This window comes from Mercurialis annua, linkage group LG5 (assembly GCF_937616625.2).
Source record: "Mercurialis annua linkage group LG5, ddMerAnnu1.2, whole genome shotgun sequence".
NCBI classification, from domain to species: domain Eukaryota; kingdom Viridiplantae; phylum Streptophyta; class Magnoliopsida; order Malpighiales; family Euphorbiaceae; genus Mercurialis; species Mercurialis annua.
In genome coordinates, this window is record NC_065574.1 from 23,553,725 (window position 1) to 23,580,057 (window position 26,333).

Genomic DNA, 26,333 nt, shown 5'->3' on the forward strand with positions numbered 1-26,333 from the left:
TTAATTCTGATTTATATTGTCTAGACTCGTCGACTGTTCGTGCTTCGGAGACGAACCAAGATTAGTTGCTTGCCAGGTTATCATGTGGATTAGCAAGCAGTGAGTTTATATCGCTATTTACCTCTTTATTAAGTAAATTGTATTTTTGCATATATATATATATATATATATATATATATATATATATATATATATATATATATATATATATATATATATATAGTATAAACAGCTTTCAAACTGTTTTTGGCATAATGGATCTGAATTGGAACGGCCTACTCGATGGGCATCATCGAGACTGCGTGCGCACCGGTATATGATCATATGGTATTGAGGTAGGTTTGAGATACGTCTCACCGTAGTGAGGGAGCCGGTGGAAGATATGTCTCCTGGAACTCACGTGTTTACTTAAGTGATAGTCGGGGATCGGTTATGGAGATACGTCTCACGGACACGACAACTGGATTTAGAGATTTGTGGTTTAGGGTTTCAATGCTTATCCATAGTGATAAATTGCTTTACAAATGTTTTAAAAGTGTTTTAAAGGTTTTCACTTAATAAATATAAATAGTTGTATGAACTCATCTCAGTATATCTGACCCCGTTGTTTTCCCAATTTTTTCTAGGGTTATGGTTTGAGCGAGTCAACTGGTCTCCGATTCTTTGTTTCCCCGGAGGTCTTACTTTATTTATTAAAGTTATTAAACTGATTTCACTCTTAAACCACAGTAGTAATTAGAAGTCTTACTTGTTGTAGCACTTGTTGTCAGATTAACTCAATTGGATTATTTGTTGATTGGTATTATTATATTAACTTTGGTTATGTAATATTTATACCATATTAGAGGCTTGGAATTGATCGAGCATTTATTGTATAAAATGTTGTATTTTTATGAACTGCTAGAACTAGGCTGAAGTCTAGGTTGCCCCGAGCATTGGTTTCTTGCAGGTTTATGTATTTATAAGGTTATCCGCAAGACTTGCTACGGGTTTTGGTACAACCATACTCATACCCTAGCGTCGGTCGATATTCATGAAAATGGGTCGTGACATTTGTAGAGCTGCAAATAATTGGGTACCGGGAAGTCTGTCTTTCTGCTTACGACAGTTCAAACTTATTTTGATATACTTTGATTTGAACTAATGTATATGATATATGTTTGAAAAGTTGCGTGTTTTCTAAAATGATTTGACCAGTTGTTTGAGATATGTTTTTAGCATTTTAGGATTGTACTGGAAACAGAGCAGGTAGGTCATATGAGATTGATGTTTGCGCTCTACTTTCTTGAAATTCAATCAAGGTTTTAAGACCAGTTTTTGTACTGTTGGCATTGTATTCAGATAGGGCTATAGGTCATGTGAAATGACAATTACGCTCCGGTGTCTAGAGATACAATCACAGTTTACGAACACGTTTTCAGTAAAGTTTTTAAATTGATTCTGTAATGAGGTTGCAAGCCTTTTTATGTTTTAAATGTGAAAAATTGTAAAGAATTTTATGCTTGCTACAGGTTTCGGAGGAACCACTCCCATTCCCTAGCGCCGGTCTCGGCTCGAATTTCTAGTGAAATTGGGTCGTGATACTAAACCACATATAATTTTTGAGTGTTAAATTACAAGATTAAGTTGTACTCCCTCCATCCCACTTCAGAAGTCCCATTTGCTTTTACACACAGATTAAAAAAATATTTAATATCTTTGTTTTTTCATGTTTTTTCATGTTTTTCCCTATTAATGATAGTGGAATTTTCCAAAGAGTTTTTTTAAGATTACTAAAAGAAGGGTAAAATAGGATATTCAATGAAAAAACATTCCAAAATAGTAATGGGACATTTTAAATGAGACATCTCAAAATGGAATATGTGATTTCTTAAACGGGACGGAGGGAGTATATGTTTTGTTTATAATATATTCATCAACTATATTATAGATATAAATAAGTTTAAAATTAGTGTTAGTATCATATATATATACGCTAGTCTTGTTGTAGGTATTTCACACGTGACTCGTCAATTTAGATTTTATTACTCATTATTTATTTATTATAAGAATTAAAAATAATTTAACAGTACGTAGTGTATTTGACGATTATTTTATTTTTATTTTTTATTATATATAATATAAATATGAAATAAATTATAATAGAAATTTACTAGAAGTAATTTACCTTAATTAGAATTCTAGAATATTAAATAATAATTAGAATAATAATAATTAAAGGTTAGAAATAGTCTATTTTAGTTAGAGGGCCTAATCACTAAAAAACCCTCCACATTGTAACTTTTTTCATTTATATCCCGACATAGAATTTTTTTTCAATTGTACCCTATTTCGGGTTTTCAGGTTTCACCTCTACCCCGAAACACTAAAGTGATCTATCTTCATTTTGAAAAAAAGTTCAAATTAATCCTTCACTTTTAACATATATTCTAATTAGATGTTAATGTTATTAATTATAAAAAAACACCTTCATCTTTAAAATATTCAAATAACAATAATTATTTAATTTATATTAATTATCAATAATTTTATAAAATCAAAAACCATAAAAAAATTAAAATTTACGTCAAAATCCATTTATATTTTTTTTCCAATTTTCTTTGCTTCTCAAAGGAGGAGCCCGAGCTGCTCCTCTTTCAGGAAGGAGGAGTAGATCTGCTTTCCTTCCATTAGAATGAAGGAGCAACAACATGGAAGGAAGAAGTTCGCATCTCCTTCCTTTCATGGAAGGATGGAGCTCGCTGCTCTTTCTTTCCATGAAGGAAAGAGCTCGCTGCTCATTCTTTCTATGGAAAAAGGAGAGCTCCTCCTTACATGAATGGAGCACAAGAACGAAAAGAAAAATTAAAAAATTAGTAACAAGATTTTAAATCGAAGAAGTACAGTAGTAGGTCGGAATTTTATTTTTAAATAATTAATTTTTTAATAAATTTTCTAAAAACAATTAATTATTAGGATTTATTAAACATTTTTAAAGGTGAAGGACTAGTTTGTATTTTTTTCAAATAAGAAAAAACGTGATATAATCCTTCTATTTAATTGTTTTTAACGTTTTTACCCTTAAATTATTTAAATCGTCAATTATACCGTTAGTTGGGGTAGAGGTGAAACCTGAAAATTCGAAATAGGTACAAATGAAAATTTTCCTTAGTTGGGGTGTAAACACAAAAAACAATTAAAGGTGGATGGCTTTTAAATAATTAGACCTAGTTAAAACTCTAGACAATTGTCTTAACATAGTATTATAAATCTTTCATTTTAATTAGAAATTTAAATGTAATCATTATCTTAACAGTTTTATAATGAATAATTATATTTAATAAAATAAAAAGGACGTTGACGTAAATGTGAATGAGACCCCCACCACTCATATTATATATAGTTTGTGTGTATATATATAAATATATATATATATATATATATAGAGAGAGAGAGAGAGAGAGAGAATTTTAATAAAAGGATGAGAAAAATATTCGATTTTTTTAATTTAATTAAAAAGGAAAACAATTAATGGAGAATATAAATTGACCAACCAACATTTCATTAGTTACTAAGTGAATAATTTTGAAGCATTCATGAAGTGAAAGTTTTAAAAATGACCAGCTGCTCTTCTTGGCCCTTTGCCACTGTTCGTTTCTTTGCCATGTCCAGGAGGAGGATCAATATTGCGGCGATTTTTAGCTTGACTACAACCTCTTTGCCATGGATTAGAATTTTGTTCCGTACGTCCGGAAGGATCTCTTTTACTACATTTCGACGATTTATTTTCTCTGACAGCTCCATTACCAATATTTTCACCGCTTACTTCATTTTTCAATAAACTACATGCCACAATCATCAAAACCATTTTCTTGGAACTGGCTATAGATTGAAAAGGCAACTTCAAATGTCCTTTAACTTTTACTTGTGATTCTTAGAATCTAATAATGTTAAATGGTGGTCGGTATTTTGTTTTTCTCCTTCCATTTTATTTATACTAAACATTTTACCATAATTAGCTAAATTGTTGAACATCCTTTTCCTCAAATGATGGACATATTTCAATGTGGTAAATACATTAAAATTCTGCTGCGCCGTTAATGCAAAAATTTTATTTTATGGGCTTTTGTTTATTTATTTTTACTTGTTCTTGTTTGAGAAAATTAGCCCATATACTGTCTTGAGCCAAAATATTTGGGTTTATACGGTGGCCAAATTCAATTCAATTTTTTACGGTTAGAAACTTTTTTTTTTTGATTTAATAAGATATGTTTTACACACATAAGATTTTAAATTTGACAAATACTTAGCCGTTAATGCAGCAACACCCACGATCAATCCGGTAGTTTCCTATTTCTTAAGATTTTCCCAAAAAATTTGCGGCCGTTCAGTACATCATCTAACTAACCAAATATTACCCATTATAGTTTGAATTTAGGTTGAATTAGTTTTGTAATGGCGAAAACTAGGACTGCCACTTCCAAATCTCCTACCGGTAAATCTCAATCAAAGATAAAACCCGCTTATGAAATCGAAGATTGTTGCAACGAAAAGGAAGGTTGATTTCAATGATCTTCCTTTTTCCAGTAAGCACCGTAGGCTTTAGAATGATGAAGAGGAGAGTGATAGTGATTTTGAGACTTACACTGTCACTGCTAACAAAAAGGACAACAAAATTGCTCCTCCTTCTCTTGATATTAGGGTTAGTGTTTGTACCAATTAATTTTGTGTTTTCGTTAATTGATGGTGTTTATTAATTTTTTTCAATTAATTGTTTTATTGTTGTTTAATGAGTTGGTTTTTATTTGTTTTGTGATTTTTTCCTTATTGAAATTATGAATGTGTATCTCATTGCCTAATTTTCAGTAATTTATATAACTATATGGGAACTAAAGTTTAACTGATAATGATTTGCGATTCTTTTTTTATTCTCAATCTAGTGTGTATGAAGTAGGTTTATTTTGTTCTGTTGATTTTTGTGAACTCTGAATAATTTTTTTAATAAATTATGTATAACTATATGGTTCCTGATGGTTAACTGTTAGTTAACTAGACTACATAATGTAAATTACGTTTGTATCCATTAGTTACAGTTAATTAATAAAGTAACTACTAGTTCACTTAAAGTTAACTAATTTTTTTCAGGATTAACAAAAATGAATTTTGTATTTTGTATTAATGGTTTGTTTTTTGTTTACTATGTAGGATGGGGACTACTTTATCAAGCTTGATGAACATTTTCCAGTCAAGGTTCAACATTATGAAGGGGTAAATGTTATTTCAAATATTAAGAAAATATTGTCATCTCAAAATTTGGAAAAGTTTTCAACACTTATTTTGGGTTTTTTTTCTTAAAATGAACGACTATATATTGCAACCTCAATTTATCCACAGTTTACTTTTGAGAGAAACAAAACAACCAAATTATTATGAACTGTGGATTAATGTGTCGGGGAAATTGCTCAAATTATCTCTTGATGAATTTGCAGTAGTTACTGGTCTTAATTGTACCAGAAACGTCTATATAAAAACTGTATAAGAAATCTATTTCTGATTTTAAACTCAAGTGTTTTGGAAATATTACAAAGGTTTCAAAAAAAATGTAGAGGACCGTTTCTTATTGAAGCGTTGGTCCTCTGAAGAAGAGTCTTTCAAATTGGCAGTTTTGTATTTTGTCGAATTATTTTTGTATAATAACCAGCCCGACTCAATTGTTCGTGGGGAACATATCAACATTGTGGGTAACGGTGAATATGAAAAATCTTCTTGGGGAAAAGATGTTTTTCACTGTACGTTTGAGTTTTTAAAAAGCAAGTTGAATTCAATAAAAAGATGTGATTTTCTTAAGAAAAACAAGAAAGTTGGTATACCTCCCAACACTTGTCGATACGATGGTTTTCCTCTTGCTTTTCAATGTTGGTTTTTTGAATGTTGCCCCGCGTCAAATGGAACTTAGGCTGAATGTTCTGGAAGTCGCATCCTTCGTATTTTGAAATGGAAGATCACAGAATTAAGGCAACGCAAGTATTTAGTTCGACAGTTTTTTTCACAATCTGCTGACAAGGTATTTGTTATAGTTCCATTTTCAATGTTGGTTTTATAATTATATTGTATTAATTTTTATTAATTGTTTTATGCGTATCAGTTAGCATTACTTACTTATTACTTATATATTAGTTATCTATTAGTTAACCATATAATATACATATCTGTTAGACACCAACGAGGTAACCAATTCATATATGCATTTTATATTTTTGCATTAAGACATATGTTTAAAATGGTCTTGTTTTACTTTTGTTTAATTCAGTTGAAACTGTCCAACATACACCCAAGAGATCATTACTTAATTTGGGTGGCATGTACCTGAAAAAGAAGCGGAAAGCGCGAGTCGAGGAAACAATGCATGGAGGCAATGATGATGCTAGTTTGCATGCAAAAATTAAAAAGCTAGACATGGATCAAACCAGTATGTATACTGAATTTACATTGTTCAAGAGTTTTGTCGAGAATAAGTTCTCAGAAGTTGTTGGTCTGCTTGGGGATTTGAAGAGCCTGGTTTCAGCTAGTTGTTCACAAGGAACATGTTAAGGTAAACCTTTGATAGGATTGTACTTTTTACATTCCAATTATTTTTTATTTTAAGTGGTTGTGTTGGTAGGAGGACAATTATGACGACGATGAGCAAACCCCAGATGCATCTGACGATGAGACAACTTCAAATAAATCTGAAAAAGAAGAAGATTCCCGGCTTGAAGGTCATGAGATTGTGGCAAATGTCAATGAACCTATTGACCCAACTGACCAAAATGTTCAAGGAAAAGCAACTGACCAAGTAACTGACCATGAAACAGCCCTTCATGAAGAATCAAAAGAGTTTGAATCACCCATGAATGAACACCAAGGAACTGAACATGCTCGTCAAGAAAAAGTGTTAGGCAAAATAATACGCAGACATAAATAATAATTTATTGATAATATAAACAATAAATAAAAATAGTAAATTCAATTAAAAATAGAAAATGTAAGTAAATCGAATCGAGTCACGTGTATCACACGCTTTCCTTAAAACGGATTTGCCCTCACCGTATGTGAATTGCAACTGTTTTCCAGGATAAAACGAAACACAACAACACCGAAGCGTTGTTCTCAACGAACCAGAATTATCGTCCGAAGTTTATCAAAAAGAATGTAAATTTTGGAGAGGAAAATTAAAACTTTTTTGGATGTTGTTTTGCATTGGAATTGATGGCTTTATATAGCCATCAAAATTCCATAACATGCATCTTCTTTATTGTATAATAAAGGAGACATTTTACAAAATTTAAATAGCAAGTTTTAAATAGCAAGTTACAAATCTTAAATTGATAAGTTAAAAAAATAAAATAAAAAATAAACCGGGTGTTATGTAATTTTAAAAAAAATTAAAAATGCAAAATAAAACTTGCACGAGGCTAGTTTTATCGTTGCATTCGCGTGTACTGATCGAGCACACACCCATCGTCCCTTGAAGTTGATTGATTGAATTGTGAGCCCTTAGGCTCACTAGCTTGTAACTAATCTAATGAATAATTCAATATAAACTACATCAAGTGAAGTTTACCAACCAATGTGGGAATGGAGAATTTTCTTTTCAAATTCATTTTTCAAGGTGTGACTTTTGAGCATCAATTCTCATTCACCCTTTGAACTATTTTGAGCATATAATATACGGTTTTGATCTACTCACGGTAGAGAATACAAAACCACCAAGATCCGACACTTTCGGATAGTGGGTCCATCTCAAAATTAAACATCAAAATAACAAATAATTATGTCATTTTAACACCCATGTTTAATATTTTCCAACAATCCCCCACATGAATGAAATTGATGAAGTAGAAAACTGACACGGAAATGATAGAGTTCAACTGTCGGATATAGCATAGGATAGGTAGGTGTTATCCTTGAACCTTCCCTTGAGAGAATATACTTAGCTTACTGGCGGAATAGTAGATTTGATTATCCTTGAACTATTAAAACCGTTTTTGTAAACGACAATATATCTCACACAATATCCTTCCTAACATAATTCGGTTCTCATGGTTATGTTCATTTTGGCCATGAATCATCTGCCTGATTCTGCAAGAGTTTCTGAAGAATTGAGCCTTTAGCAATTCTTCTCTAAAGCGGCCCCACTTCTCTCTCACATAGGTGATTTTTTTATTTGAGTATTCATATGAGTAACCCGCTTACTCTACTCATTCGAATCCTAAAGAATTCGATACAAGAATCATTAAAAGCTAATAGCTTATCCTTTCCCTACGGGTTTCACTGTTTTGCATCATAGGAATAGGTTGGGGTAACCCCCACAGTGATTGTGTTGGGTCTTTACAATTTACATTGTTCCATTGAACCTAGATCTTGGGATCTCCAGTCAACTAGGTTGGGTTTCCATTATATTGACCCGTTTTACTATAGGCTTTAATCCCATTCCCCTCTACGATTTATAAACGAACTCTCGATTTAACCCTTTGGTTGGTGGATCCGCAATATTATCCTTTTACTTTACGTAGTCAATAGTAATAATTCCAGTTGAAAGTAGCTGTCTAATGGTATTATGTCTGCGTCGTATATGTCGAGACTTACCATTATACATAAAGTTCTGTGCCCGACCAATAGCTGATTGGCTATCGCAATGTATATATATTGCTGGCACTGGCTTTGGCCACCTCGGAATATCCTCTAAGAACTGACGAAGCCATTCGGCTTCCTCACCAGATTTATCCAAAGCAATAAACTCAGATTCCATAGTGGATCTGGCAATTACGGTTTATTTTGAGGATTTCCAAGACACTGGTGCCCCTGCTAGTGTGAACACGTATCCACTAGCAGACTTAGAGTCTTTTATATTGAATATCCAATTTGCATCACTATATCCTTCAAGCACTGCTGGATATCTGGTATAATGCTTCCCATATTCACGAGTGTTCCGTAAATACCTTAGTATTCTGGTAATTGCTTTCCAATGATCAATACCTGGATTACTCGTATACCTACTTAGTTTACTAACTGTATAGACAATGTCTGGTCTTGTACAACTCATTAAGTACATCAAACTTCCTATTATTCTTGAGTACTCCACCTGGGAGATACTTTCACCTCTATTATTTCTTAGATGTAAATTCATATCAAACGGTGTACTAGCAATGCTAGAATCATGTTTGTTAAATTTTTCAAGAATTTTGTCAACATAATGTGACTGACTTAATATGAGACCTTCTGATATTCTTGTGATTTTGATTCCCAATATCACATCAGCTAGTCCCAAATCTTTCATGTCAAATCTTGATCTTAACATATCTTTAGTAGATTTGACCATTTTTTCATAACTACCAACAATGAACATGTCATCAACGTAAAGACATAAAATGACATAGCCATTTTTCGTGTCTTTAAGATATACACATTTATCACACTCATTTATTTTGAAACCATTAGCTAGCATGACATTATTGAATTTTTCATGCCATTGTTTTGGTGCTTGTTTCAGACCGTACAATGATTTCACCAATTTACAGACTTTCTTCTCCTGCCCTAAAGCAGAAAAACCCTCAGGTTGTTCCATGTAGATTTCCTCTTCTAAATCTCCATAAAGAAAAGCTGTTTTCACATCCATTTTATGTACTTATAATTTCCGCAGTGCGGTAATAGTAAGTATCATCCTTATGGAAGTTATTCTCGTCACGGGAGAATACGTATCAAAATAATCAAGGACTTCACGTTGTCTATAACCTTTAATCACAAGTCTGGCCTTATACTTATCATGATTTTGCAGAATAGAATTAATTTCACTCTTAATGGCCTCTTTCCACAAAGGACCTTCAGAAGAATTCACAGCTTCCTTGAAGTTTTGAGGTTCACCTTCTAGCAAATAGGTTAGAAAATCTGGACCAAAAGATTTTTCTAATCTTGCACGTTTACTACGTCTAGGTTCATCCTCAAATTCATTTTCTTTGTTATATTCACCCTGGTCATTTTCGCCTTCATCCATTGACTCATAAGTACGTATGTATGAACTCAGTCTTTCTCTATGGATTTGCTAGGAAATATATGTTCAAAGAACGATGCATTTCTAGATTCCATAATTGTGTTGTGAATTTCAGGGTTTTTAGATTCATACACAATAAATCGATAAGCAGTATTATTATGTGCATATCCAATGAAAATGCAATTAACTGTTTTTGGACCTATCTTCACCTTTTTGGTGTTGGTACCATAACCTTTGCAAGACACCTCCACATTTTCAAGTATTTATAACAAGGCTTCATGCCTTTCCATAATTCGTAAGGGCTCTTGTCATTTTTCTTTTGAGGTATCTTATTTAAAAGATAATTTGTCGATAAGATGGCTTCCCCCCTATAAGTTCTGAGGTAATCCAGAACTAATTAGCACCGCATTCATCATTTCTTTTAGAGGATGATTTTTACGTTCTGTCGTACCATTTGACTGAGAGGAATATGGAGCTGTGACTTCATGAATAATATCATGTTGTGAACAAAATTCACCAAATGGTTCTACATATTCACCTCAACGGTCACTTCTAATCATTTTGATTTTTCTGTTCAATTGATTCTCAACTTCGGTTTTATAGAGAATAAATTTTTCTATAACCTCATCTTTACTTTTTAGAAAATATACATAGCAATATTTTGTACTATCATCAGCGAAAGTAATAAAATATTTGTAACCCCCTCTAGTTTGAATAAATATTAGGTCACATACGATACTATGTATCAGGTCAAGCGGTTCGATGTTCCTTTCTATTCCGTGAAAGGATGACCTTGTTAATTTTGCCTCTACACAAGTTTCACACTTATGTTTGGAATCAATTTTAAAATTGGGTATGTGGTTCATATTAATTAATCTACGCAATGTATCATAATTAACATGTCCTAGTCTACCATCCCACCAATTGGAAGACTCAATTAAGTAAGCAGAAGAATTATTAATTTCATTAATTTTTGCTTTTACAATCATGACATTCAGCTTAAAAAGCCCCTCAGTCTCATAACCTTTTCCCACATACATTCCACTTTTGGACAAAATTAGTTTGTCTGACTCAATTACAATGCGAAAACATGCTTATTAAGCAATGAATCAGACACCAAATTCTTACGAATATCTTGTACATACAGCACATTATTCAGAGTCAAGTCCTTTTCATAAGTCATCTTCAGAATCACCTTGCCTTGACCAGCAATCTCTGATGTAGCCGAGTTTCCAATGAACATCTTTTCTCCATTTTCCAACGGTACAAATGAACTGAACATTTGTTTGAGCACACATGCCTAGTAGCCCCAGTGTCAATCCACCATTCTTTCGGATTCGACCCAATTAGGTTCACCTCAGAAACCACAGCAGAAAGACTTATTTCACTCACATCCCGAGTGATGTCCTCCACAGCATTGGCTTCATGCTTCTTACCTTTATTTTTCTTAGTTAATCTGCAATCAACTGACTTGTGACCAGTTTTGTCACAGTTGTAGCATTTTCCTTGAAATTTCATTGATTTTGAAATTCCACCTTTAGGCCCAATCTTGAACCTTTTCCCAGAAGCTTTCTTCTTTGAGCTTTGACCCAGCTCCATCACATTGGCTTTTGCCACAAATGCATTGAGTTTTCTCTCAAACCCTTTGTTGTCCTCTTCAATTCGAAGTCTAACAATTAGATCCTCCATGCTCATTTCCTTTCGCTTATGCTTAAGGTAATTGTTGAAGTCTTTCCATCCAGGTGGCAATTTCTCAATAAGAGCCGCCACTTGGAAAGATTCACTTAAAGCCATCCCCACAGCATGATGTTGGACCTTAAGTGAATCAATATATCTTCTATTTTGACCATGACAATTAACACCAAAGGTTCTAATATTCTATTTAAGTGTGTAGGATCCCCCCGGAACACTCGAAATGCAAATCGGACATCTCTAGCGAATAATCAAATTTTTTGATCACCAAGCTGTCCAGTGGAAGTTGGCGGGCGCCAACTTTAGTTCGCTGGAGCGAACTTTATCAGATGAGAAAAGGGACTGAAGCTTGCGAGTGCCAAGTTTTTCAAGCACTGAGAGCGAACTATAGTTCGCGGGCGCCAACATAACTTAGCGGGCGCGAAGTTCAAATTTCTAGAAGCTAATTTACAACGGTTATTTATTGCACCCAACGAGGTGCTGACACTTCAGCAGAGGACCTTTGAGAACTTTCTCCAAGGAGCCGTTCGCGGGCGCGAACCCTAGTTGGCGGGCGCAAACTCTGTCTGCCAAGGCTACTTTGGAAAAGCTAATTTGTTACTCTTTTTATTCACATAAAAAGAGTAACGGGAAGATTTGTTTGGAGGCCTATATATATCATACTATTATGTATGAAAAAGAGTAGACAACAAAAGCTTTCAAACATGTCAAGCAATCTTCAAATCTTGTGTGAAAAACCTTTGTAATTTGTTGGTTTAAGAGTGAACCCTAGAAACTCTTGTTGTTGTTGTTATTTGGTTTGTAGTTTTGCCTAGAAAAACTATAGGTTGTTGTTGTTGGTTTGGGTTGAGCCTTTGAAAACCTAAGTTGGGAGTGAACTTGTAAAAACTCCAAGTTTAGTGGAAACCTCTAGTTTAAGGGAAGTGGATGTAGGTGAATGTGTTAATCACCGAACCATTATAAATCTTGTGTGTTCTTCCTTCTCAAACCTCCATTAGATTAGTTGTAATCAAATTCTTAATCCGCAAAAGTTTTTAGTGGCAACTATTCAACCCCCCCCCCTTCTAGTTGTTATTGGGTTACAAGTGGTATCAGAGCTAGGTGCTCTAGTTGTGCTTAATTGCAAGAGTTTGAAGATCCAAAAGCAATGGAAGGGTTTCTTAACAATTCCATACGACCATACTTTGATGGTACCGATTATGCATATTGGAAGCAAAAGATGGAGAAGTATCTTGATAGTGAAAATGTGAATCTATGAAAATGCATAAGGAAGCAATGGGTGTGTCCTACAAATCTTGTTGATGGTGTTCAGGTGAATAAGCCAAGAGATGCTTGGACTCCCCTTGAGGAAATTGCCTACTTGAAGAACAACAAGTGCATGTCCACTCTTTATCATGCACTCTCTAGAGAAGAAGGAGGAAAAATTCTTCACTGTCAAACCGCTTAAGAGATATGGATTACTCTTGAGAATCATCATGAAGAAACTAGTGAAGTGAAGTTTAAGAAGATTCAACTCCTAACTCAAGAATATGAGATGTTCTTCCACAAGGCCGGAGAGAAGGTGACCGAGATGACCAACCGACTTCTCAAGATTGTTGAGGCATTAAGGATGTATGGGAAACACTACTCCAACGCAGATGTCAATAGCAAAATCTTGAGGTCTTTGCCAAGGAGTCTCTATGAGTCAAAGGTTACTTCCATTGAGGAAGCAAATGATCTCACAAAGCTCAACACCGATGAATTAATTGGTAAGCTTCTCACCTTTGAAATGTATATTAAAAGGGAAGAGCCTAAGGAAGAAAAGAAGAAGGTGATAGCTTTGAAGGCCAAGGAGACCAAGGTTAAAGAAATCAAGGCAAAGGAAGCTAAGGAGTCAAGCTACTCTAGTGAAGATGACTTTCTTGAATTGGACTCGGATGATGGGAGTGACAAAGAAATGGCTTTCTTCACCAAGAGATACAACAACTACATCAAGAGGAAGCAAGACAAAAGTAAGAGAGAATTTCACAAAAGGCTCTTCAAGAAGGAAGATGTGAAGTGCTATGGGTGTGGCAAGAAAGGCCATATGAAAAATGAATGCAACAACAATGAGAAGAGCCCACAAAGATCACATAAGAAAGATAAGGAAGTCAAGAAAAGGGCTTACAAAGTGACATGGGATGACTCTAGTGAAGAGGATGAGGACTATGAGAGTGAAAGAGCCAACATTTGTTTCATGGCCAATATAGAGGAAGCCTCTCCCACCAAGGTACACAATGACTCCTCTATCTCTTCTTCTTCTATTGATGATCTCTCTACCCATGATCATGAAAGTGATAGTGGAGATGAGAAGGTGGAAATGATTAAAACCATGGCTAAGAAAGTCAATAGCTATAAGAGAAACAATTTGAAAAACAAAGAAGACTTTTCCTTGCTTGAGGCCAAAATTAATGATTTTCAAAAACAAATTGTTAATTTGAATCTACAAAATGAATCTTTGAAAAATTCAATTTCTCTACTCAATACTTCTAATCTCACTTCTCTCGACTCTCTGAAAGAAGAGAATGAGAAATTGAAAAAGGAAGTTGTTGAGTACAAAACTTCTTTGACTAAATTTCAAAAAGGAAAACAATCTTTGGATGAGATGTTGACTTTCCAAAGACCCTCTTCCTCTAAGGAAGCCTTGGGTTTTGTGGCCAATAGCTCATCATCTCCACCCTCTAGAACCACCTTCAAAAGGGCTAGAACAACACATTCGTCCTCTATAGATGTGGAGTTCAGAAAGGAGACAACACCCTCTAGTCCTTCTATGACTAAGATGGATGTTGATCCTCCTCAAGCTAAGGCCAACACATCTAAGGATGATAAGACTAAAGTCACCAAGCCAAGAATTCCATCAAATGCTAAGGCTAAGGACACTAGACCAAGCATTCCCAAGAATGCTAAGCCTAGAGGTCCCAACCCCAAGGGACAACCACCCAAGGGGAAGAATGCTTACACCAACACAAGACAACCTCACACATGTTGCTCTTGTGGAAAGGATGCTCCTTCAAATCATTCTAGAACATGGAGACCTAAGCCTAAAAGGGCTAAGTCAACCATTAGATGTTTCTATTGCATGAAGGTTGGGCATACAAATGGAAGGTGCTATGTGAGGAAAATCCACTTGAACTTGATTCACTTGGATGATTCCAAGACTAACCCTCAAGGACCCAAGTACATTTGGGTACCTAAAGCTTCTTAATTCCTTCGTGTATTATAGGGCAAAGGAGTAGCCATCAATGAAAATCAACCATGGATTGTGAATAGTGGGTGCTCAAGGCACATGACCGGAACTTCACAGCTATTCACGACCCTTCAATCAAAGGATGGTGGCTATGTAACCTTTGGTGACAATGCAAAAGGAAAAGTGGTTGGTATTGGTAAGATTGGTAAGACTTCAAACTCATCTTCTTGCATTAGAAATGTTCTCTTAGTTGATGGTTTGAAGCATAACTTGTTGAGTGTAAGTCAATTATGTGATAGTGGCTTAAGAGTCACTTTTGACTCTAAGGCTTGTTACATTACTCAAGTGAGTGATAACAAGACCATCCTTAGAGGAGAAAGGAGTGAAAATATTTACATAATTGACTTGGACTCAACTTCTAACAAGAATCTCAAGTGTCTTATGTCCACAAAGAACGAGCCTTGGCTTTGGCATAGAAGGCTTGCCCATGCTAACATGGAGTTAATAGACAACTTGAGAAAAGGAGAACTTGTGATGGGTCTTCCAGATATTAAATTTGAGAAGGACAAAGTTTGTGCTTCATGTCAAATGATGAAGCAACACAAGTCATCCTTCAAATCCAAAAAGGTGGTAAGCACATCCAAACCTCTTCAATTGATTCATATGGATCTATTTGGACCATCTAGAGTTGCTAGTTTGGGTAGCAAGCATTATACCTATGTTCTTGTTGATGATTACTCTAGATATACTTGGGTTATTTTCATGGCTCATAAGAATGACACTTTTGATGCTTTTAAAAGTTTTTCAAAACTTGTTCAAAACAAGATGGGTTATTACATTATGAGTATAAGAAGTGACAATGGTGGTGAATTTAAAAATCATCTTTTTGAAAGCTATTGTGAACACCTTGGCATTTCTCATGAGTTCTCTTGTCCTAGAACCCCCCAAAAAAATGGGGTAGTGGAAAGGAAGAATCGATCTCTTATAGAAATGGCAAGGACTATGCTAAATGAATTTAAATTACCAAGCTATTTTTTGGGCGGAAGCCGTCAATACTTCTTGTTATGTGCAAAACCGTGTTCTGAAAAGATCCATTTTGAATAAAACACCTTATGAGTTATGGATGGGAAGAAAACCCAATATTGCATATCTAAGAGTTTTTGGGTGCAAATGCTTCATATTAAATACAAAGGATAACCTAGATAAATTTGCTTCAAAATCCAATGAAGGCATATTTTTAGGTTATTCTATATGTAGAAAAGCCTATAGAGTATTCAATAAGTCCACTTTTCTTGTTGAAAAATCTATGCATGTTGTATTTGATAAAAACAATACACTTGATGGGAAAGGTATGAATTTTGTAGATCACTTTGGATCACTAGACATTGTAGAGGATGATCCCACATGCAACAAAATGGATGATGAAAAGAAACCTCAAGAAAGTGCACCAATGCAAACAACACTTGAGGAAGACTTTCCACAAGAGGAAGATTCACACCCGGAACTCCCTAAAGCGACAAGAACAACGAAGAACCACCCAAGAAAGCACGTACTTGATGGATTCCAAAGAGGTATATTTACTAGATCTCAAGCCTCTAACAACCTTGCATTTCTCTCTCAAATTGAGCCAAGGACCATTGAAGAGGCTATCAATGATGAGTGTTGGGTGATTGCAATGCATGATGAACTCAACCAATTTGAGAGGAGTAATGTTTGGGAATTAGTCCCTAGGCCTAGCTTTGGTTCTATTATTGGCACAAAATGGGTCTTTAGAAATAAACTTGATGAGGATGGAGTCATTACTAGAAACAAAGCTAGACTTGCTGCCAAAGGATATAGCCAAGAGGAAGGTATCGATTATGATGAGACCTTTGCTCCCGTGGCTAGATTAGAGGCTATTAAAATTTTGCTTGCATTTGCATGTCATCTGAATTTCAAACTTTATCAAATGGATGTGAAGAGTGCTTTTTTAAATGGTTTTATTTAAGAAGAAGTATTTATTTCTCAACCTCCGGGTTTTGAAAACTTTGAATTTCCTAACCATGTTTTTAAGCTTAACAAGGCTCTTTACGGGTTGAAACAAGCACCTAGAGCTTGGTATGATAGGCTTAGCACATTCGTCATCATAAACGGTTTTACTAAGGGTAAAGTGGATACCACTCTTTTCATCAAAAGAAGTTTTAAAGACATCCTTGTTGTGCAAATTTATGTTGATGATATAATTTTTGGTGATACTAATGAGTTGCTTTGTGAGGATTTTTCAAAGTGCATGACAAATGAATTTGAAATGCGTTTAATGGGAGAACTCAAGTTTTTCTTGGGACTTCAAATCAAGCAAAGCAATGAGGGATTATTCATCAACCAAGCAAAATATACTAAAGAATTGCTCAAGAGATTTGGCATGGATGGATGTAAGACAAGCAAAACCCCAATGCCCACCAATGTTAAAATTGACAAGGATGAAAATGGTAAGAACTTTGATGAAAAGAAATATCGAGGTATGATTGGTTCCTTACTCTCTCTTACCGCTAGTAGACCGGATATAATGTTTAGTGTTTGTCTTTGTGCTCGTTTTCAATCTTATCCGAAAGAGTCTCATTATTTTCATGTTAAAAGGATTTTCAAATATCTCATGGGCACACAACACCTGGGTCTTTGGTATCCTAGGAAGAATCCCTTTGACCTTGTTTCTTATTCGGATGCGGACTATGCCGGTAGTGTCATAGATAGAAAAAGTACATCGGGAACTTGTCAATTCCTAGGCAGTTGCCTTGTTTCTTGGCATAGTAAGAAACAAGTGTCGGTTGCCTTGTCCACGGCCGAAGCCGCATATGTAGCCGCGGGAAGTTGTTGTACCCAAGTTCTTTGGATTCGACAACATCTTAAGGACTATGGAATTGTAGTTGATCATATTCCCTTGAAATGCGACAATACTAGTGCGATCAACTTGTCCAAGAACCCGATCCAACACTCTAGATCCAAGCACATAGATATTAGACACCATTTTATGCGTGATCATGTCCAATTGGGAGATGTTGTAATAGAATTCATAGATACAAACAATCAATTGGCAGATATTTTCACTAAACCCTTAAATGAGGAGAGAATGTCTTTTATCTTACGAGAAATTGGTATGATTGATGGGTCTACCTTGCTGTGATTTGTTTGCTATGTGACTCTAAGCATCCGAATTTACGTGCTTCGTAATGTATTTTGTGATTCTACGGTTGTTTGTTTAGCATGTTATTTATTTTCATCTTATTATGATAACATGCGTAAATGTTTGGACCTTAGTTAGTTGATTCTTCTCATGAATTAAATTGCATAGTCCTTCATTTCACATCAAATGTGTTCTAACTTATGAAAACCAAGACGTGATTCCTTTTTATTGCAAATGTCAATTTTTGAAAAATTTTGTGTCCAGTCAAAACTAGCGGTCGCTAACTTTAGTTCGCCCCCGCGAAGTTTGCTTTTTAAAATAGAATTTTCAGCAGTAAAAGTTCGCGGTCGCGAACTCCTTCGAATTTAAAAAAAAATATAGCCGTTGGGCAGCAGTTTTCAATGCATTTAATGGGTCAAACTAGCCGTTAACTAGCCGTTGGAGTCGTTTTTCATGCCTATAAATACTCCCCTTAAGTAGTTCTAGTGTTTACAACATTCTACAACATTTCTAACACTATTTGCTATCAAAATCATTCATTTTTCTCATCAAATACTCTTGTTCATCATCATTTTTCACTTGCATCATGGATACCCCCCTTCGCTCATTAAGAAGAAAAACACAAGGCAAGAAATCTCAAGGTCCTTCCTCTAGCCAAAGAGAAGCAATTCCACCTCAAGTGGAAATTCCAACTCATGATCAAGAGACCTTGAATTTAAGGGTTAGTAAATTTCATGAGAGGTCTGTCTTGCCTAGCCGCTACATATATTTTACGGGTTTGGAAGCAAGCAATGTGAAAAGAGATGTTTTGGAAATCATTGACAATCTCGGGTGGAGGAAATTTGTTTATTCTCATCACCATGATGGGTATGAAAATTTGAGTCGCAATCTTCACTCTACATCATTCGCAAGCAAGATGGAAAAGTTGGTTACTTTGGGGTCTCCTTTCGAGTTCAAGGAAGACATTATCGGCTCTCAAGAGAAGAAGTTGATGATGCGTTTGGCTTTGAAAGGGGGCATCCTACATGCCCTTCTCAAGTTCGGTTCAACTTTGAGGAATTTTGGGGAGAAATTAGCACCATCACACCATATCGCTCCAATTCCGCAACCGCCAAGTCCTTGAAGACCCTACCCTTATTCATCCTTCATCGCATCATTACTCACTCTATTCATGCAAGAAGTGAGGGCAACGAGAAAATTTCCAAGAAGGATGTGCTTTTCCTCTACCTTGCAACTAAAGGTATTAAATTTTCGTGTGGTTTCTACTCTATGAATTATTTTTTTGATCTTGATAAGAGAGGGGGTCACCTAAGGGCTGCTTCTTTTGTGACGTGCCTAGTCAAAAAGGCCAAAGCCCTCACTTCTCAAGTCAAGAATGCTAGTCCTCAACCTTTTCATTGGAAATGTGCTCCCTTGGACCAAGAGCCCTTTGAGCATTCTTCTAAGGCCATCATTGTTCATGATAACTCTATTCAATATTTGTTTGGTGCGAATGTCATTGGTGGTGAGATTGAAAGGCTAGCAAGGAAAAGAATGGTCTCCTCTACTAATATTGAGGAAGATGTTGAGGAAGCCGCAAGGGCAATGAGGCAAGAAGAGCGTGAATCATGGCCACATATGGATCCACACGCCTCATCAAGTAATCCTCCACCTCCTTTTGCAACCATGTCTCAAGCTCAAATGTTTGAAACTTTTTATGGACAAAATGTTCATATGATGTCAAGGATGACAATGCTTGAGGGGGAGGTAACTACTATCAAGGAAGGGATGACTTATCTCAAAAACAAATTTGACTCTCATTGGTCCTTTTCGCCCTCCGCTTCTACTTCACCTTCTCACAATGAAGACCCCGATGATGATGAAGATTGACCCTACCCATTTCATACCTTCACTTGCATATCATGTTTTACTTTCATAGTCATTTTACTTCGGTTGGTTTTCTAGGTGTGGTTGGAACACAAATATGTTTCTTTATGCTTCTAGTATTATACTTGTGCTTATGATATTGTATTCAAACTCGTGCAATTTATGCTTATGCCGTGTCCTCTTTTTGCTTTTTGATTTTTCCAAAGGGGGAGAGATAACTTAACTTTTCTCTTTTTGTATTATATGCATAAATTGAGGGGGAGACAAAGTTTAGTTTTCAACTTATACTTGTTTTTCTTGTGTTAATTGTCAAAGTCCAAAATGGGGAGAATGTTGGACCTTAAGTGATTCAATATCTCTTCTATTTTGACCATGACAATTAACACCAAAGGTTCTAGTATTCTATTTAAGTGCGTAGGATCCCCCCCAGAACACTCAGAAAGCAAATCAGACATCTCTAGCGATAATCAAATTTTTTGAACACCAAGCTGTCCAGTGGAAGTTGGCGGGCGCCAACTTTAGTTCGCGGGCGCGAACTTGATCAGATAAGAAAAGGGACTGAAGCTTGCGAGTGCCAAGTTTTTTAAGCACTGAGAACGAACTATAGTTCACGGGCGCCAACATAACTTAGCGGGCGCGAAGTTCAAATTTCTAGAAGTTGATTTACAACGGTCATTTATTGCACCCAACGAGGTACTGACACTTCAGCAGAGGACTGTTGAGAACTTTCTCCAAGAAGCCGTTCGCGGGCGCGAACCCTAATTGTCGGGCGCGAACTCTGTCTGCCAAGGCTACTTTGGAAAAGCTGATTTGTTACTCTTTTGATTCACACAAAAAGAGTAACGGGAAGATTTGTTTGGAGGCCTATATATATCATACTGTTGTGTATGAAAAAGAGTAGACAACAAAAGCTTTCAAACCTGTCAAGCAATCTTCAAATCTTGTGTGAAAAACCTTTATAATTTGTTGGTTTAAGAGTGAACCCTAGAAACGTTGTTGTTGTTGTTGTTTGGTTTGTAGTTTTGCCTAGAAAAACTATAGGTTGTTGTTGTTGGTTTGGGTTGAGCCTTTGAAAATCTAAGTAGGGAGTGAACTTGTATAAACTCCAAGTTTAGTGGAAACCTCTAGTTTGAGCAAAGTGGATGTAGGTGAATGTGTTAATCACCGAACCACTATAAATATTATGTGTTCTTCCTTCTCAAACCTCCATTAGATTAGTTGTAATCAAATTCTTAATCCGCAAAAGTTTTTAGCGGCAACTATTCAACCCCCCCCCTTCTAGTTGCTATTGGGTTACACATGAATTTCATGAATTATCACCTGAAGTTCCTGAATTAACCACCGTTTTGGAATCTACCATTTTATAATCTAGGAATCGCCGAACAATATGTTTCTTGGCGCCAACATCCTCAGAGTTATATTTATGGTCTAATGAATCCCATAATTTTTTAGCTGTCTTTTTAGTATAGTAATCATTATACAATGAATCACTTAAACGATTCATTAAATAATTACGACATAAATAATCGGAATTATTCCATGCATCAACAGCCATACGAATTTGGTTCTCACATTCATCATCAGATTTTGGAGCATCCTCCATCAAGAATCTGGACAGACCCAACGTGGTCAGATAAAACATCTTTTGTTGCCATCTTTTGAAATTCAATCTGTTGAATTTCTCCGGTTTTTCAGCATGATTCAAAGGAATCGAAACCGGTGCTACAGGAACAACTGGAATTTGATTCGAAATCGCATTTCTAGAATTTTCTCTAAAGAATTCCATTTCTGAAAACAATAAGAAACGCATATTAATACAAATTTAATTGTATTCAATATTGCAAAATAAATAAATTATTTACTTAACAAATACTGTCCAAATTTTTCAAATTTCTAGGCAAATATAATCTGCAATTAAAATTTGAATGACCAAAGTAATTTTTTTTATATTAAAAAAAATGCTGCCAAAAATTATTTTAAAAAACTGTCCAGATTTTTTTTTTCTTTCAAAAGCACCCCAAAAACGTTTTTAAAATTGTTATGAAACAAGTTTGAAGTTTAATTCGAAACTGCTTAAAAAATTTCAAAAAAAAAAAATAATTAAACCGTAAAATTGTCTACAACTTATGTTAGTAAACTGCCCATTTTTTCTTATTATAATTGCTCATAAATTAATTTTTTTTATGCACAAAACTGTGTAGAAAATGAAATAAAATTGTGCAGAAAATAACATAAATTAGTGCAGAAAATTAATAGTGTAGAAAATTAAATAGTCCCTTAATAAAACTGTCTTGAAAATTAAAACTTCCCAAAATATTTTATTTTTCTTTTCTTATTTTTTTAATTAAAATATTAAATCTTCAAAATACAAATAAAAAATAAATCTGCAGTTTATTTTTTATTATAAATTCCGCATTTTCAAAAAATTATTTCTACCTCAAAAATGTAATCTTCTTTTTATTATTCTAATTAAAACAAAATCCAATTATAAAATTAACATAATATTAAAATTCTGCCCTAAAAAATAATATTAGTTTTAATTTATCAAAAACTAATATAAACTTAAATCCTGCAAAACAGCTTAATAAATTTGTTAGTCAAACAAAGAAGACAAATGAAATCCGTTTTCAATTGATTCCGCCAATTTTCTGCATCTGCGTATTACAGGTACACAAACCATTTAAGACGCGTACGTTTATTAAATTGCCATAAACGGCAGATGAAAAATCTGTTTTAAGATTGTTAGGCAAAATAATACACAGACAGAAATAATAATTTATTGATAATATAAACAATAAATAGAAATAGTAAATGCAATTGAAAATAGAAAATGTAAATAAATTGAATCGAGTCACGTGTATCACACGCTTTCCTTAAAACAGATTTTCCCTCACAGTATGTGAATTGCAACTGTTTCCCAGGATAAAACGAAACACAACAATACTGAAGTGTTGTTCTCAACGAACCAGAATTATCATCCGAACTCTATCACAAGCTTTATATAGCCATCAAAATTCCATAACATGCATCTTCTTTATTGTATAATAAAGGAGACATGTTATAAAATTTAAATAGCAAGTTACAAAACTTAAATTGATAAGTTAAAAAATAAAATAAAAAATAAACCGGGTGTTATGTAATTTAAAAAGAAAATTGAAAATGTAAAATAAAACTTGCACGAGGCTAGTTTTATCATTGCATTCGCGTGTACTGATCGAGCGCACACCCATTGTCCCTTGAAGTTGATTGATTGAATTGTGAGCCCTTAGGCTCACTAGCTTGTAACTAAGCTAATGAATAATTCAATATAAACTACATCAAGTGAAGTTTCCCAACCAATGTGGGAATGGATAATTTTCTTTTCAAATTAATTTTTCAAGGTGTGACTTTTGAGCATCAATTCTCATTCACCCTTTGAACTATTTTGAGCATATAATATACGGTTTTGATCTACTCACCGTAGAGAATACAAAACCACCAAGATCTGACACTTTCGGATAGTGGGTCCATCTCAAAATTAAGCATCAAAATAACAAATAATTATGTCATTTTAACACCCATGTTTAATATTTTCCAACAAAAAGAGACTGAGCAAAGAACTAATCATAAAACATTCCTTCATGAACAAGCAAAAGAGAGTGAAACAGCCCTGCATGAAGACCAAGGAACTGAACAAGTTGCTGAAAAGGTTTAATATCTTTAAATTTTTGTATACATTCATTCAAGTTTAGTCTTTTCAGTAAAAGGGTGATATATTTGTTTTCTATAAGGTTGTTGCATTCGATAAACTTCAATGTCCAAGTCTCTTTGACGACATTGATCCAAGTGCGTTACACAAAGCAGCAGACATAGTCGGGAGGGAGTTTGAAATTTCAAATGCAACGGAGGTATGGTCATAATTGTACATGTTTTTTTAATATTATCAGTTGCATATTGCTATACTTTTCTTAATCAAATTAAATGAATTATTTTCTCTTTTTAAGGAGGTATCCACTGATCCAAGTGTTTTACATAAAGCAACAGATGCAGCCAAAATGGATCTTGAAATTGCTAATATAGCTGAGGTAACTCTTAGTAGTCAATTCAGAGTTAACTATTAGTTAACCATTAGTTAACTGTTAAATATTAGTTAACTTTAAGTTAACCATTAATTAAATGTATTATTTTCACTATTCTCAGGCCCCACCTATTGATTGTACTCCGGTAGCTGTTTATGTACCTCCTTAAATCATTATTAGTTATAATAAAATATAATACCTGTTCACAGTTAATTAATAGTTAACTTATAGTTAACTTATAGTACACTTCTAGTTATTTTAGATAACAGTTATTTTGTATTGACATAAGTTAAGAATTATAAAATATAACTGTAAATTATATAAGTTAACAGTTAACTAATGGTTAACTTACAGCTGTTTTTTTTGAATTATGTATATTAACTTTTAATATTGTTTTCGCAGCATATCGACGTCGGCATGTATTTTATTCGCAAGAAGGCTAAGTATAATCCACACAATGGCTTGCGAATAACTACCACAGACTGTCTATTAGATGACAGAATAAAGGGGTTGTTTAAGCTTTACACGAAGAACAAGGGCGATACATCAACGGTCAACGATCTAAACATCGTTGCTGATTACGTCCAAGGTTAAGGCATTCTATGCAACACTCCATGGAAAGATGTAGATGAGGTAATGTTTCCAATGCATTTAACCAACAAAAAATATTGGATTTTGGGTCATCTGGTGTTTAAAAACAGGTGTGTCTACGTTTACAATTCGTTGGACACTGCTACGTCCATGATTGAATCTGAAAAAGCTGCTAAGAAATATTATGTCGTGCTTCCCAAGATTTTTGCTCTGTTGGATGTTTACAATCTTTGGACGGACGTAGACCTACAATCCACTGCATATCGACAAAAATTGCCGGATTCCCCCTTTTCCATTGCCTATGTCACTAATTTACCAACTGAGCAGAAAAGGTGATTTTTTTAATATTATATTATATTTTTTTAATTTCTAGTTATTAACTAGTTTTCCTATTTCATCACCGATTGCGGAGTATTTGTTTTGGCTTTCGCTGAACATTTGATCAAAAATCAACTAATTCCAGCAGCGTTTCCCATTGAGAACCATCGGGAATGGATTGCGTATCTTTTTTTGAAGTATGCAAGCATGAAGCATGCTAACAATATTGACAGTGGTATGGAGGTAGAACCCAAACCAAAGTTGAAGGACGTTCTCAAAAATTAATTGTGTTTTACACATTGGAATTGTTTTGTTTTTTTTAGATTTACAACATTAATGGGTGTTTAACTGTTTTCATCCGACGTTGTTTTTTGCAAACATTTTTTATTTAATCATATATTGCATTTTGTTATATTATCCCTTTTATTTAAATTATGTTATACAATTTTGTAAATTATCGTTTACTATAAGTTATATGATATGTCACTATTAGTTAACTAAAACTTTCATGTTTAAAGAATATTTATACAAAAACTAGTACATATCTATTAAAACCCTACTAGTTAACTAATAGTTAACTGCACATAGTTAAGGGATTAATAATAAAATTTTAAAAAAACATGTTAAGGGCTTAATTATTTTTATTAAAAATGATAACAATTTCTAAATATAAATAAATCACTTAAAACCATCTAAAATAACATTATTCTTCTTAAATTATAAAGATGACAAAATTAACTTCAATTTGGAAGATTACGGCATGTCTTCTTATTATGCCCCCATTGTCCACATCTGCTACATTTGTTTTTTTCCTTTCTCTCATGACATGCCTTCAATCTTTGTTTCTTCGCTCGTCCTGCTGGAATATTTCCCCCTACAAGAGTATTACTTTTCCACGTAAGCCCTACAAGAGTATTCCGGTATCGTGTAAATCCTGACTTCAGATTCTGGCTCCGCCCCTATTTAATACGATATGGCAAAGTGACTGTACACAAGCCGTCTATAAACTGAAGTAATCATCATTAAAGAGACTTGTTTAGTCATAGATCTTCCTTCTAGTATTAGTATGTCAGTGGAAATTTCAACACTGTGGATTCCATTTAATCTATTTTCCACCGGCTCTTTGCTTCATCATTAATATAAGGCAGTTGTTAAATAATAGTACTACTAAATGCTTTCGTTTATCCTAAAAAAAATGTTTTCATTTAAGACTCATAAGCAGTCTGTCTTTTATTTGAATAACCCGTGGATAGTAAAGATAGACTTTCTCTATCTTGTAGCAAATTTTATGTCCTTTCCCTATGTCTAGAATAACCCGTAGATAGTAATGGTTTAAATGTTTTACCAACTGTATATTCTCATGGAGAGGCTGATCTCCCTCCGTCCACAAAAGATAGGCTGATTTCCCTTTTTAGATGTTCCAAATAAATGGTT